A 15563-nucleotide genomic window follows, 5' to 3' on the forward strand; every position below is an offset into this window, starting at 1 on the left:
CTGTTTTGGAAGCGCTGGGTCAAGGAGTGGGTCAAAGTGGTAGAGTACCAGACGGAACTTTGTTCCTGGAGACCCTGTTATCATCATGGATGATTCTGCACCACGCAACTAGTGGCTTACTGGAAGGGTTGTGGAGGCAGTTCCTGATAAAAGAGGACTTGTATGGCAGATTGACATCAGGACAAGGACCAACTACCTGGACAGGCCCATCACCAAAGTGATGGGCCTGTCCATGACTTGGACATTTACACATGTAAGAGGACTTGTGTTGACATTTTTTCCAGGTATGAATGACCTTTAGGCTAGGTGGCAGAGACTTTGGGGTTATGGGTAAAGGTTACTTGAATGTGAATCTTCCTATATTGCTGATGTTTCAAGTTTGTCTCCTATATGTTACTGGTTGTGTAATTAGTGCTTCATTTGGCGTGTGTGTGCACATCGTATTGGCATTGGGTGGAGGGGTGTACATATTTGCGCTCACCTGTTCACCGGTGCTGGTGCTCACCAGTCAGAAGCAACAAAAGCAATCGAAACATTTCTCTGAAACTCACTGAGTCAGGAAGGTCTGAATGCACTGACCATGCTTTCCATGGAGAGGGAACTAGTCAGGAACATGTCTGATTTCAATGAGAAACTGATCATCTGTTGTAATGTTGTAGCCTGTGTGTGTATTTAATCGTCAAGGACACGACGAGGACACACATCTTGCACTTTATCCTTGTAGGCATCTAGAAGACCTGGTTATTCCCACTAACTAGTGTCAATGTTTCCTAGAGCTGACATCCATTGGGTTTCTCCTCTTCTTTCTGTCACCTGTTCCCTCATCGTTTCCCCTCACCAGTTCCCACTCTCAGCATGCTAAACTGAATGGACAGGGAGAGTGTGAGGACTAAACAACTGCATCATTTTATTTTGCTGTTTGATCAATGAAGTGGTCACTAAGTTTCAGACTCCAACGCTCACAAACATTTTAATTTTATATTTCAAAAGCATAGCTACACAGGTGCTACACTGATGATTGTCTGACTAGCTGTATCATCAGATCAACATTTGAATCTGACTGATTTATGACCAAATATTACAGATTCCATGACATTTGCTCATTTTAAATACACTACGTGGCCAAAAGAAAAGTCTCCACCTGGATTTGACAAAGCAAATAGGTAGGAGCCTTGTAGCACCCTATAATGTAATAATTTCGTGATAATGTAATAACACCTGAAAATGTAATAAAATTTGCTCTTAACTCGATCGAAAATGGAATAAAACTCAGTTATGTAATAACTTCACCAGTAATGTAATAAAATATCCTGACTGATATTGTAATAACATTTTTACCAATAATGTAATAACTTATTACATTATTGGAAATTTATTACATTTTCGGGATTTTTTTTTTTCAAAACTGATTATGTAATACTTGACAGATAATGTAATATATATGTTCATTTTCAGTCCAGAGTTCTACATTTTGTTTTTTGAGAATCTAAGAATGTTATATACACCGGATTTGAAACAACACAAAGACTATTAAGCTTCAGAGCAGCACTGGAGACCCCAGGTAACTCTTCCCTAAACGTACCTCTTCACAGATTTCCAACAAATCACTACCTCATGAAAACAACCACGAACCAACAAAACAACTTTCAGTAACACTTCATTTGAAGAGGGTATGCATAAGCATTCATAACACCGACATACACATTACATGACACCTGGCATAAACATAGGCCTACATATCCACTCATAAATTATATCACTTTCAATGTCAAATTGACATCTTACTGTATGTCACGTGACATAGTGGTCAGCTGACATACTGGCATAGTATGAGATTTACTTGTCGAAATAAAGATTAAGTAAAAATCAAAATGACAGAACTTCATGACAATTGACATGGTCATTTTGCATGTTCCTGCATGTTACAATGAGTAGCTTCTCATTTCTTAAACAACCATGTGTGATGGTTCTGGTTTTATGATTCCTGTGTTCGTGTTTTGAGTTTTGTTAATGTTTCAGGTTTTCCAGTTTCCTGCTTTATTTTGTTAAGTTCTTGATTTCTTGTTGTGTTACTCCCTGTGTTTCCCCCTTTTGATTAGGTAATTGGTTTCCTCCTTGTGTCCTCTTGATTTGTGTCTCATCATCCCTCTGTTCCTCGTGTGTGTATATATAGCCCTGCCTTCCCATTTGTTCCTTGTCGTATCATACTGTGTTTCCCATGGTTCCTAGCTCTGGACTTGTTATGTTACAATTTTGTGTTTTAAATGGTTTTGTTTTTTTGTTTTTGGTTTACCTGCCGTCTTGCAGCGCTTTGTGTTTCCTTTTTGTGTAATTAAATTCAATTTTTGCCGACTCCTGCCTCCTCACCTCATCGTTCAGTATTTGGGTACTACCTCCCCCTAGAAAAACCGTAACACCATGTCTAAAGACACATCCTGTGGTCATGGAAAAGATGTTAGTCTGTTTGAGAAGGGTCAAATCATTGGCATGCATCAAGCAGAGAAAACATCTAAGGAGATTGTAGAAACTACTAAAACTGGGTTAAGAACTGTCCAACGCATTATTAAAAACTGGAAGGATAGTGGAGAACCATCATCATTGAGTATCTTTGGGATGTGCTGGAGAAGGCTTTCTGCAGTGGTCAGACTCTCCATCATCAATACAAGATCATGGTGAAAAATGAATGCAACACTGGATGGAAATAAATCTGGTGACATTGGAGAAGCTTACGAAAACAATGCCACAGAGAATGTGTGCTGTAATCAAAGCTAAAGGAGAAATATTAGAGTGTTTGATGTTTTTTTTTGGGCCAGGCAGTGTATATGACTTTAGAAACCTAAAAACTATCAACTGGGATTGAAGTGACTCTAGACTGTGAGTGTTCTGGAGGATATTTAATTCATGTTCAGGAACATTATCTAGACTTTATTCCATCTTGTCCACAAATGATTTAGCTACCACCCGTCCTCTTGACTGTGTGATGACATTTTGTGATTTAGTTAGCATGGATGCTAGAAAGAGGAACATGAACTATTGAATGAAGCTTTATTTCTGGGTCTTTTGTTTTTGGGAGGTGTGAGAGTATTTCTACAATTCTAGGTTTAACCATTTGCAGTCTATGAAGGACAAACACAGCAGGGGCCTCTGGACTGGGTGTGGAAGGAGAGGATGAGGAAGAGGAGGAAGATGTGGTTGTTTTATTTGTGTCAGCAATCAGCATTGAGTTAGAGACTGTCCAAGAGTCTGGAATAACCAGGGTGGACAGAAGACAGCAGAGGACTGATGGTGAACGAGGCTGGGGACAGATCTGGATCAGAGGGACTCTGTGGACAGTAAGAAGACATCCTCAGGACTGATAGAGAGTTTGAGAAAGGTGATAGAAGATGAGAGTGAAAGTGATTTACTGAGTATGTGATGATTGTATTTGATGAAGATAAATGTGATGCTGATGGCTACAAAATAAATATGATGCATGGTGGAATGGAGATTTCTATTTCAGGGCCTGGAGCTACAGACTGATGAATGAAAGGAGAGAACAAATTCACTAGATCCCAAACTGATCAAGTATCTGTGGGATGATCCACAGAGGCCCCTCCCCTCAAAGGCCCCCCACTAACAACATTCTGTTACCAGACACCACAGGACACCCTCAGAAGGCCCATGTCCATTCTCTGATGAGTCACAACAAGGGAGACCTGCACAATATTAGGAAGGTGGTCATAATGTTATGCCTGATCAGTATGGAGCTTCATCTTCATCTGGAACATTTGTCTGAAATCATTTATTCTATTGAACTTTGACTTTTAAAATCTCTTTGTGTTCTTTTGCTCTTTGATTGAATTCTTTTGATTGACTTTGTATTTCTGCTCTTTGTTCTTCTCTGTCTTCTTTTCATCTTTTTTTCTAACTGTTGAAATATCTGCTAACAACATCAATAAATCTGATGTCAAATAAATAGTGAGAGCAGGAAAGAAGAATCTCCCTCAGCTCAGTATGTTTGGGACTCTGTCTGAGATGGAGGTGAAATATGTGAACCTGGGCTGTGGTTTACTGCTCTCTTCCTGTCACAAACACTGTTTGACATCTGTTCATCTGTTGGTTTTTGTTCAGGCTGCTCGCATCATTTCTCACTGTGGGGAACACGCTTCCAACAGGAGCAGTAGTAGGTGGCTGAATGATCGACTTTAACATTCTTTATCTCCAACGCCCCGCCATTCTGTTTATTCACAGATGATTGATATCTAAATGTTTCTGTTTCTTTCTTCTGGTACCAGTCTACATCATTATTATAATCACACTGGTTAGTTCCTTCACATCTGAAGGAGACTGTTTGACCAACTCTCGTGGTCAATGTTAACTGGTCCTGGGTCAGCTCTGCTGCCATGGCAACCAGCGCTGTAGAGACACAGACAGATAGATGAAGGTTAGTGAGACAGTGTTTGTTAAAGGTGGAATTTGTTGGAAACACTCACCTGAACACAGACAGCACAGAGCAGCAGCTGGGAGGAAAAGCATTTTGTGCAGTGGTGTATCCTCTGGTGAACCTGGGGAGAAGTGGAGCTCTGATGCAGCTGAGGCCCAACAAGGACGAGCTGTGAGATCAGACGAGGCCACGTGGTTTCTAGCAGGTCCTCAAAGCTCCCATCAGCCCCTGCAGCCCACAGATGAGACTGCTGCTGCTGATTGACAGCTCAGATGAAGCTGCTGTGTGCATTCATGGTCTTGATTTCAATCTGACAGCAGATGAAAAAAATCTGGGTCACATGATGCAGAAAGACTAAAAAACATTCATGTTCCCACAAACACAGTAGGATTATTTGAAATGAAAAGAAACAATTAACGTACAGGAGGAATTTGACAAGTGAAAGCAGAAGATCAAATGTTTGACTTCAACTCCTAAAAGTAGAATCAAAGCTCAGTGACTCTGAGAGATTTTGCTCAGTTAGAAGAGATTTCCTGCTCTGACATGTCTGATAAATCCAGACCTGATCAGCTCTGATCATTTTGTTGCTGCCTGAGGCTGAAATGAAGAAGCAAAGAGAAGCAGCGTCATCCTGTGGAGAGTCACTGGAAGTACAAAGGCATCCAGACACAAATGACACACAATGGTTGAGAAAAACAGCTCTGAGCTCTGGATGCAGAACATCCACCAAGTTCTGGACAAACAGAGTCATTATGGTGTCAGCTGCTTGTTCATTACCACTGGAGCTGTTCACATCTGCAGCTTTAGCATTCAAAGAAAAACTCCAATGATGAGTTTGATCAATGAAAAGAAGAAAGAAGATGAAAATCTCCTCATCCATGAATCATTTCATTCCTCCTTCTTTTCAGACTGGATCTCTCTCTATCTCTACTTTCATGATATTCAGCAGATATGATCAGTATCACTTACTGTACTTGGACACTTTCTTTCCTTTTAATCTTTGCACTTCTGGCTGCTGTCAACACTGTCATGTCAATCACATGAATGTTTCCTTCAATCCAATCTGCTGTCTCCATGTTCTACTGGAGAGAATCAAACAGTCCCTCTGCCGCCCTCTGCTGGTTCAAACAGCACACTGCTTCACTGCAGCCAGTCTGAATCCTACATTCAGTGTTAGAGCGGGAACAAACAGGACTGTCAGTGTTCTGTGTTTGGAGATGGAGCTGTTGGAGTGGATGATGATGCTAACAGGTATAAGACACTTTATATTTCTGCTACAAAACGTTGGTGTCCTGTACATATGAAACACTGCTCTGTAAAAATCTATCAGTGACATTTTTCTTGGTGTTGTGTAGCAGTGTCTTCTTTCTGATGATGTGGATGTTGGACTTGTTTTACTGTGGATACAGATATTTTTGTACCTGTTTCCTCCAGTGTCTTCACATGGTCCTTTGCTGCTGGGACTGATCTGAACTTCTTGTACCAAAGTCCGTTCATCTCGAGAAGACAGGATGTGTCTCCTTCCTGAGCACTATGATGGTGTCCTGGTCCCATGATGTGTAGTATTATTTGTAAAGATAAACGTGGTTCCTTCAGCCATTTGGAAATTGCTCCCAAGCTTGAACCAGCCTTGTGGAGGTCCACAGTTTGTGCAACATGTTAAATGCTCAACTCACTGGACTGTGTGTATCCTAATATTCCTAAAGGCTACAGAGCCTTTCAAAAAGTGCATCCGTGTTTTTCCAAACTGGAAACCTTGGATGACTAAGGAGGTTCAGAGTCTCCTCAAGCAGCGGGACCTGGTCCACCGATCTGGCAACAAAGAACTGTACAGCACTGCAAGACACAACCTTAAACAGGGCATCAGATCAGCTAAGAGGTCCTACAAGGAGAGGATCGAAGACCATTCCACCTCCAGGGACACAGCACACATGTGACAGGGAATCCAGCATTTGACAAACTTCAGGGGCAGCAGGGATCCAGCGACGGCAGCTAACAGATCGTTAGCAGAGGAGCTCAACCACTTCTTTGCCAGATTTGAGAGAGGACTGGACGAAAGAGCCTCTCCCCAACTGGACCCTGCTGATCAGCCACTTACCCTCCAGCTAGAGGGAGTTAAGCAGACCCTGACAACAGTTAATGCCAACAAGGCTGCCGGCCCTGATCAGATCACAGGCAGGGTGCTCCTGGACTGTGCTCACCAGCTCACAGGGGTATTTACAGACATTTTGAACCTTTCCCTAGCACAGACCACCGTGCCAGCCTGCCTGAAAACCACCACTATCATCCCAATGCCCACCTCCCTCAACGACTACAGGCCTGTTTCTCTCACATCTGTAGTCTCCAAGTGCTTTGAAAGACTGATCCTAGGCCACCTTAAATCATCTCTCCCCCCTGCATTCCACCCACACCAGTATGCATACAGAGCCAACAGATCTACTGAGGATGCCATTAACACAGCCATCTATGCTGCACTAACACACCTAGAGGAGAGGGGCTCATATGTCAGGATGCTTTTTGGAGATTACAGCTCAGCTTTTAACACCATAATACCAGCAAGCTGCTCACAAAAATGCAGGAACTGGGCCTCAGCAGTCACCTGGGCCACTGGATCCTGGACTTTCTCAGTGCACGCCCACAGAAGGTGAGACTTGGTCCCCACACCTCAACAACCCTGACCCTCAGCACCACAGTCCTCTCCTCTACGCCCTGTACACTCATGACTGTACGCCTCTCACATACAGGCAACCAGGTGGCCTATAGAGATGAGGTACACAGTCTGACTCAGTGGTGTGATCAGAACAACCTCTCTCTGACAGGACGGCAACATAAAGGGGAGCTCAGGCCACTGGAAATAGGGGGAGTGGAGGTGGAGAGGGAGCCTAGTCTGAAATCTCTGGGGGTCAACATCTGCAAGGACCTTAAATGGACTATGAACTCTACTGCTACCGTCAAGAAGACTCAACAGAGACTTTGTCTTCCAAGGAGAGTCATCGTAAGTTCATTGTATGTCGACATGGAATGAAAATAAAAGCATTCTGGTTCTGGTTCATTCAGCCATTTGGAAAATTGCTCCCAAGCTTGAACCAGACTTGTCCAGGTCCACAGTTTGATTTCTGAGGTCTTGGTTGATTTCTTCTGATTTTCCCATGATGTTAAATCAAGCCTTTGACGGTAGACCTTAAAATACATGCACACATACAGCTGACTCAAATGAAGTCAGTTAGCCAATCAGAAGTGTCTAAAGCCATGACATCACTTTCTGGAAATGTTTAAGCTGTTTAAAGGTGCAGTCAACTGAGTGTCTGGGAATGTCTGACCCACTGGAATTAAGATATAGTGAAGAAGAAGTGAAATAATCTATCTGTAGACAATTGATGGAAAAATGACTTGAGTCACAAAGGAAGCTTCCTCAGGAGTCACCCACGTTTATATGGTGTGTTAGCAAATGAGTCTGGGAAGGAGTATCAGCAAACAAGGATTTACTAGACTCAATGAACTCTACCAGATCAGAACACTATACATCAGAAAGATGAGCCAAGCAACCTGAGAGATTGTTCAAAATGTCAGAGTTTGACAACTTTCCTTGGGTCAAGGCCACTGACAAACCACAGTCCCTCACTTCAGCACTGGACAGCTCCTCTGAACCCTCTCTACTGCCAGGCTAACAGAAGGAGAGGTAACTTCAGCACTGGACAGCTCCTCTGAACCCTCTCTACTGCCAGGCTAACACAAGGAGAGGTAACTTCAGCACTGGACAGCTCCTCTGAACCCTCTCTGCTGCCAGGTTAACACAAGAAACCGAAGCCTTTAGCAGAGTCACCACCTTATTCCTCGCTCCCATGAGCCCTTGCGTGAATAATGATAGAGACTTCCGGTACGAACCTGAAGCGGCGTTTTTACATGCTAGCTGTCAGCGCGAATCCACTTTCTCTGACTACTTCGACACGTAAACGATGTGGGAACACCAGCTGTCACAGCTCAAACAAGACAACATTACAATCCCGCTGCCTAATAATATAGAGGGGTGGGAGGATGACATGAAGAAGTGGCCTAAAATAACATACAGTGGCATAGTTAGCTACTTTAACTCTGCCGCTTCGGACGGGGAGGCATCATCTAAAAAGCTCTGAGGCGCATCAGTACCTGCACAGTAATAAGGTTGGACGCGTTTGGTTAAAAGAGATCGTGGGACACAATCTTATTTAGCTTAAAGCAGACGTAGAGCCCAGACAAAGTCTTAAAGTCCCTCATCACCGAGCCTTGGTATTAGTGTCATCATCGGCAGAGCTTGCAGCCACGCTGCTGCCATCCTCTGGAAGGTATATGTTGATTGTTCTGCTAGTTTTAATGATCATTTTCATTGCTTTTAATGGAGGGCTGCAACAAACCATTATTTTTGTAGTCAATTAAGTGTAATTAAAACTAGAAAGGGGCAGGTATCATAAGTTTTCTTCTTCCTGCTCCTTTTCATTGATGGTGTTACGTATATAATCATGTCATGTGTTTAATCTATGAATGGAATAAATAGATATGAATGAATGAATGAATCTTTAATTTATTTTCAGTTCAGGTTGAGAATGCTGTGAGACAGGGAAAGACAGGGACATCATGCACTGATGCACAGAGAAAGTGGAATTATTCTATTATTGAACTAAATATTACAGTACCAGTCAAAAGTTCAGACACACCCTCTCATTTAATGGTTTTTCTTTATTTTCATGATTGTTTACCTTGTAGATTCTCACTGAAGGCATCAAAACTATTAATGAACACATATGGAATTATGTAGTAAATATAAAAAGTGTGAAATAACTCTAAACATGATTCATAGTCTAGAGTCCTCAGAGTAGCCACCCTCTGCTTTGTTGACAGCGCTGCAAACCCTTGGACTTCTCTCAATGAGCTTCATGATGTCGTCACCTGAACTGGTTTTCACTTCACAGCTGTGCCTTGTCAGGGTTCACTTGTGGAATTTCTTGCCTCTTTAATGGGGTTGGGACCATCAGTTGTGTTGTACAGAAGTCAGGTTGGTACACAGCTGACAGCCCTATTTGACAACTGTTAGAATTCCTATTATGGCAAGAACCAATCAGCTAAGTAAAGAGAAACGACAGTCCATCATTACTTTAAGAACTGAAGGTCAGTTAGTCTGGAAAATTGCAAAAACTTTGACTGTGTCCCCAAGTGCAGCTGCAAAAACCATCAAGTGCTACGACGAAACTGGCTGACATGAGGACGGCCCCAGGAAAGGAAGACCAAGAGTCACCTCTGCTGCTGAGGAGAAGTTCATCTGAGTCTCCAGCCTCAGAAATCACAAGTTAACAGCTCCTCAGATTAGAGCCCAGATCAATGGCACACAGAGTTCTAGTAGCAGACACATCTCTACATCAACTGTTCAGAGGAGACTGCACCAATCAGGCCTTTATGGTCAAATAGCTGCTAGAAAACCACCACGAAGGAAAAGCAACAAGCAGAAGAGATTTGTTTGGGTCAAGAAACACAAGGAACGGACATCAGACCAGTGGAAATCTGTGCTTTGATCTGATGAGTCCAAATTTGAGATCTTTGGTTCCAACCAACGTGTCTTTGTGCGACGCAGAGAAGGTGAAGGGATGGTCTCTACATGCATGGCTCCAACCGTGAAGCATGGAGGAGGAGGTGTGATGGTGTGGGGGGGACTCTGCTGGTGACACTGTTGGGGATCTATTCAAAACTGAAGGCACACTGAACCAGGACACAGGACAATGAGCCCAAACACACCTCCGGGCTGTGTAAGGGCTATTTGACCAAGAAGGAGAGTGCACCAGATGGCCTGGCCTCCACAGTCACCTGACCTAAACCCAATGGAGATGGTTTGGGATGAGATGGAGCGCAGAGTGAAGGCAAAGGGGCCAACAAGTGCTCAGCATCTCTGGGAACTCCTTCAAGACTGTTGGAAAACCATTTCAGGTGACGGCCTCATGAAGCTCATCAAGAGAATGTCAAGAGTGTGTAAAGCAGTAATCAAAGCAAAGGGTGGCGACTTTGAGGACTCTAAAATATGAATCATATTTAGAGTTATTTACACTTTTTTGTTTACTACATAATTCCATATGTGTTCATTCATAGTTGTGACGTCTTCAGTGAGAATCTACAAAGTAAACTGTCATGAAAATAAATTAAAAACATTAAATTAGAGGGTGTGTCCAAACCTTTGACTGCTACTGTATATATTATTTATTTTTCCCAAGTAGAGTTGTTTCAGCCACATCCTTCTGAGTTCCTCATCCCTCGGTAGGCGATGGAAACTGTACCGACTCTCACAACAACATTCGTCCGGGGTGCATGTTCAAAACACTGCTCTTGTAGCCACAGATTCAGCTTCGCCTGGTTATTAGTACAACCGAGAACAGCGCAACATGTTCCCGAGCTGCGCAAGAACATTTTTAAATGCTGCGGGAGCTGATAATCGTTTAGTAAAGAACAGTAAAGACCACTCAATTTCCAAATAAACCACTACGGGAAACGAAAACCGCTAGCAACCAATGGCTCACTGCTACTTCCGGTGTGTCACCGGAAGTTGAACCCATAATCGTTTCGACATCAGCGCCCCCTTCTTCTTCTTCTTCTTCTTCTTCTTCTTCTTCTTCTTCTTCTTGTTTTATGGCAGTTGGCAAACAACGTTTGGTTGCATTACCGCCACCTTCTGAAATGGAGTGTGGGTCTGAATACTATATGTCCCTATGCTTAAATGATCTTTATTAAACCAGTTCTTCTAAGAAAAGAAAAGAGAAACTTAAAACATACATCTCCAGATTTATTTTGTAAAATATCATTTAATATTAAAGGAGTCTCTTCCTCTTCTAGTTGATGTCTTAACTGTTGCCTCTCATTACCATATCTAGTACATTCTACCATTACATGTTCTATGGTTTCCTGAGTGTTACATACACTACATCTCCCATCAGCATGTTTTCCCACTAGAAATAGTGTACTATTTAGTCCTGTGTGCCCAAATCTCATTCGTGAAATTATGTTCTCTTCCTGTGTATTTCTGCAAGTACTTCTACTCACCCCCACTCTTCTTTGAACACTATACATTTTCCTACCTGTCTGACCAGTATCCCACAAGACTTGCCACTTCTCCTTTATCTTTCCCTTAATAATGGATTTAACTTCAGCCTTACTATACTTAATACTTAAACTTATATGATCCAGTTCTGTTGCCTTTTTTGCATACTTATCAGCTAACTCATTCCCGGTCACTCCTTTATGAGCAGGAACCCAAACAAAACCAACATTTATTCCAGCTTTCAATATCTTGTTTGCCATCTGGACTATTTCTAGAACAATGTCTTGTCTAGATTGTGAATTTATGTTTTGAATACTTATCAGAGCTGAAACTGAATCTGAAGCAATTACTAAACTTCTTGGCCTATTGCTCTCTGCCCAAGAAAGTGCCATCAAAATAGCAATTAATTCTGCTGTATATACTGCTAAATTATCATTAATTCTATTTTGTGATGTTATTTTTAACTTTGGAATAACAAAAGCCACTCCCACTCTCACATCCCTTTTGGACCCATCTGTGTACAATATAATTCTATCCCCATATCTCTCCCTTAAATATCCCTGCACCCCATAACTATCTATGCCCTCATTCCTAGCTTCTTCCAATAGACTAAGATCAACTGAAAGATATTCAAGAGTCCATAAAGGAACTCTTGAATACACTACTGTAGGACTTAGATCTAATGAGGCTATTTCCATCTCATTTACTTTCTGTTTAATAATCCACCCAAAACTACTCTTTGTACACAGCAAATATATGAGTGTTAAAATGTCGGTGTCGGTGTTGAATAAAGAGTGTTGGTGTTATTTTAACACCACCCAGTTATAAAATAGCACTGCTAGTGTTGCCTGTGACTAATTGACGTTGTCAAATCGGAGTGTTAGCAGTCAGCGGTGTTAAGGCAGATCTAAGCCACACCCTCACGTAACGGTTCTCCAGGACGTGATCAAGACGAAAGAAGTTTCTCCTGCGCCATTTTCTCTCGGGGAAGACGGTAGAAGGTAAGTGCTCAATTTCACTGACTGACTTGGTAATCAAGACTAGTCACACGCATGATATTTGATGATAATGTAACCCTAGTTCTTGCACACATTACTTTTGGATTATTTTAAGGATACATTTTTATTATAGTACTTTATGTTGTATATTTAGTTGTGCAATATTATTTTGGGACTTCACAGGATTAAGTTATTTCATAATTAATTATTTATCTGGTCCTGCACTTTATTTACATGTTATCACTTTCTGTTATCTGACATCTTTAGATTGAAATTTTGGTTCCTACCTGTCACTTGTTTATGGGGGGACAATTAAGGGTGTGACGCTCTGGTAGTACGAGTGGAAAGAAGAACGGAATAATAAAGTTTTTTTTGGTACGGACTGTCCTGCCGTGTTGGTGTCGATTTCCAGGAGAGTTGAACTGTAACCCGCATTGCACCCACAGCCCCGAGAGTCTGGAGGAGGACACTGTTGGAAATCTGGGTTACAGACTGGTGGCAGCGGGTTTTTTTTTTTTTTCGGTCTTCGGATTAATTAGCCAAGGCAGTCGACTAGCTTACGCCCGGTGGGACTTCACTGCAGCCTACGCGTGGACTTTGTGGATTTGTTGCCATTTCACCTATGGGACAATCTCACTAACAAGTTTCAGTCGTGGAAAAGCAGAGTGAGGTTTGTTAACCTGGCCGTTAGAGTTGGACAGTAGCCAATGATAAGCATGTCGCTGTTGTCGTCAGTAGCCGATGTTGGGGACAACGACTCACTCCGCGATAATGACGGCGTGCGCAGCGCACCGCAGAGAGATGCAACACAGACTGTGGTTCACTACAGAGTGGAATTACCGCCGTATTTTCACGGTGACGGTAAGGATAAGGAAAGTTTTTCTCTGTGGAAAACCAGACTGGAGCTTGCAGTTAAAGCGTGTGCAGACGCACAGCAGCTAGACATTGCTACAATACTTCCCACACGACTTAGTGGAGATGCCCTGGCATACTGGCTGTCCTTGCCACCTGATATCCAGCAGGACTATGAGGAATGTGCAGCTAAGCTAAATGAAGTTTTTGGACGAAAAGAATTTCTGCTTCACTTTCAGACTTTTGTAAATGCAAGACAGCGTTTGCCTAAAGAGTCTTTAGAAGTCTATGCTGCAGAAATTACAAGACTTGTATTGGAGGCATTTCCTAACTATGGCCAGCCAGCTGTTGCAATGGAGCGCTTCAGAAGATTTGTTGCTGGTTTAGATCCCATTCTTCAAGCTAAATGTCATGAGCATGGCGCTGCTACACTAGAGGATGCTTTAGCTGTTGCATGTAAATGGGAACGTGCACAAGAAGCTTTGAAACTTCTGCCTCCACCTGTTTTTTCACCTACACCCTCACATGCTGCTGCCTCTTATACTGCACGAGATGAGCCGCTCTCTGCCATGGTGTCCACCAAACATGAAAAACCCCATCCAGACTCATCTACTGGTCTAATTGATGTTGTTAAGCAACTCTCCAAAGATGTTCATGCCCTCCGACTGGAAGTTTCACAACTAGGACAAGACTACAGCCACACTGCTCAATCCCGAGCTTCCCATGGCGAATTCACTAAACACAAATATGACCATCCACATGAACAGAGAGGTGAGCGTGGCAGAGAAAGATACCGCCGTTCTCCGTCTGTGTCTCCTGACCGAGGTGTCTACTCCTCCAACCATCACAGATCCAGCAGGTCACACAGCGATCATCCCCGCCACAGATACTCCCCTGACCACTGCAACAGGCGCTACTCACCTACTCCTCCATCTTCTTCATGTCACCGCTGTGACCATCATTCTGCCTACAGTCCACATCGCTACAGGCAATACAGTCCGGATAGACGTCGCTCTCCTGATTGCACTGTAAGGTGTTCACATCACAATGACTCTTATAGGCACACTTCCTATGACTCAGCCAAGCCCACGTATAACTCACACTCTGCCCACTTTACCCGGGAAAGACACCCGCCACATAGAGAAGCAAGCCATCATGTCAGCTTTAATGAAGACCACTATGAACAGGGAAAAGACTGGTAGCAGGTACTGAGGGCCAAGTGTCTGCTGCTACTGATGGGGCCCACCAACAGGTGCTGTCACCTTCAAGTAAAACTCCCACACGTTATGTAATGGCTGTTATTGAGAACATTGCCACCAGAGTCTACCTAGATACAGGGTCAGACATATCGCTGATTAGTGAGGCCTTCAGAATGTCTATTCCATCTCTGAGAGTTAAACCTATGCAACGTCCTCAGCTTTTCCCTAGGTCAGTGACTGGTGACTATTTAGACAACCTAGGCACACTTCCCATCACCATTAGGATAGGTAATGAGGTATTTACTCACACCGTTCAAGTGGTCAGGAATATTACGCAGCCAGTGATCTTAGGTTGGGACTTTTTACTGTCACACCATGCAGTTTTGGACTTGAGGGAATGTACCTTCAAGGTAGGGAATCGTAGTTGTGTTCCTCTTTTGTGTACCACTGAGACTGCTCCCCTGAGCTGCAATGCTGTCACCCTGTCTCCAGTAGTAGTTCCGGCTATGTCACAGATGACTTTGCTAGCTAAGGTTCAGCCCACTATTGGAGTGCCTGATCTTGAAGCTGACTACACAGGTATCTTAGAGCCAGGTCCACCTAGTTTTCAAGGCCTGTTAGCGGCACGCACCGTTGCTCCTGTACAGGCAGGGCTGACTTATGTAAGAGTAATGAATCCAACCAATGCTGACCTCCATGTACCATGTGACACCCGACTGGGTGATTCTCATCCACTAGGTGGTGATAGTGAGGATGAATACTGCATAGTGGGAACTAGTGTAGCTGCAGTTACAACAGCCACAGAATCCTCTCCTCCGCAGTCATTACCAGATGTTGATCTTAATCAGTCATCACTTACTGTTGAACAACGTCAACAGCTTGAGGCTTTGGTGCTGTCGTACAGTGATGTTTTTAGCATGCATGATCAAGACTATGGACGCACACACATAGTCAGACACAGTATCAGGACAGGTGATACACCACCCATCAAGCAGCGAGCATACAGAGCTTCCCCCAACATCAGGGCAGAGATAGAC

The sequence above is a fragment of the Chelon labrosus genome (assembly GCF_963514085.1).
Source record: "Chelon labrosus genome assembly, chromosome: 6".
Lineage (NCBI taxonomy): Eukaryota > Metazoa > Chordata > Actinopteri > Mugiliformes > Mugilidae > Chelon > Chelon labrosus.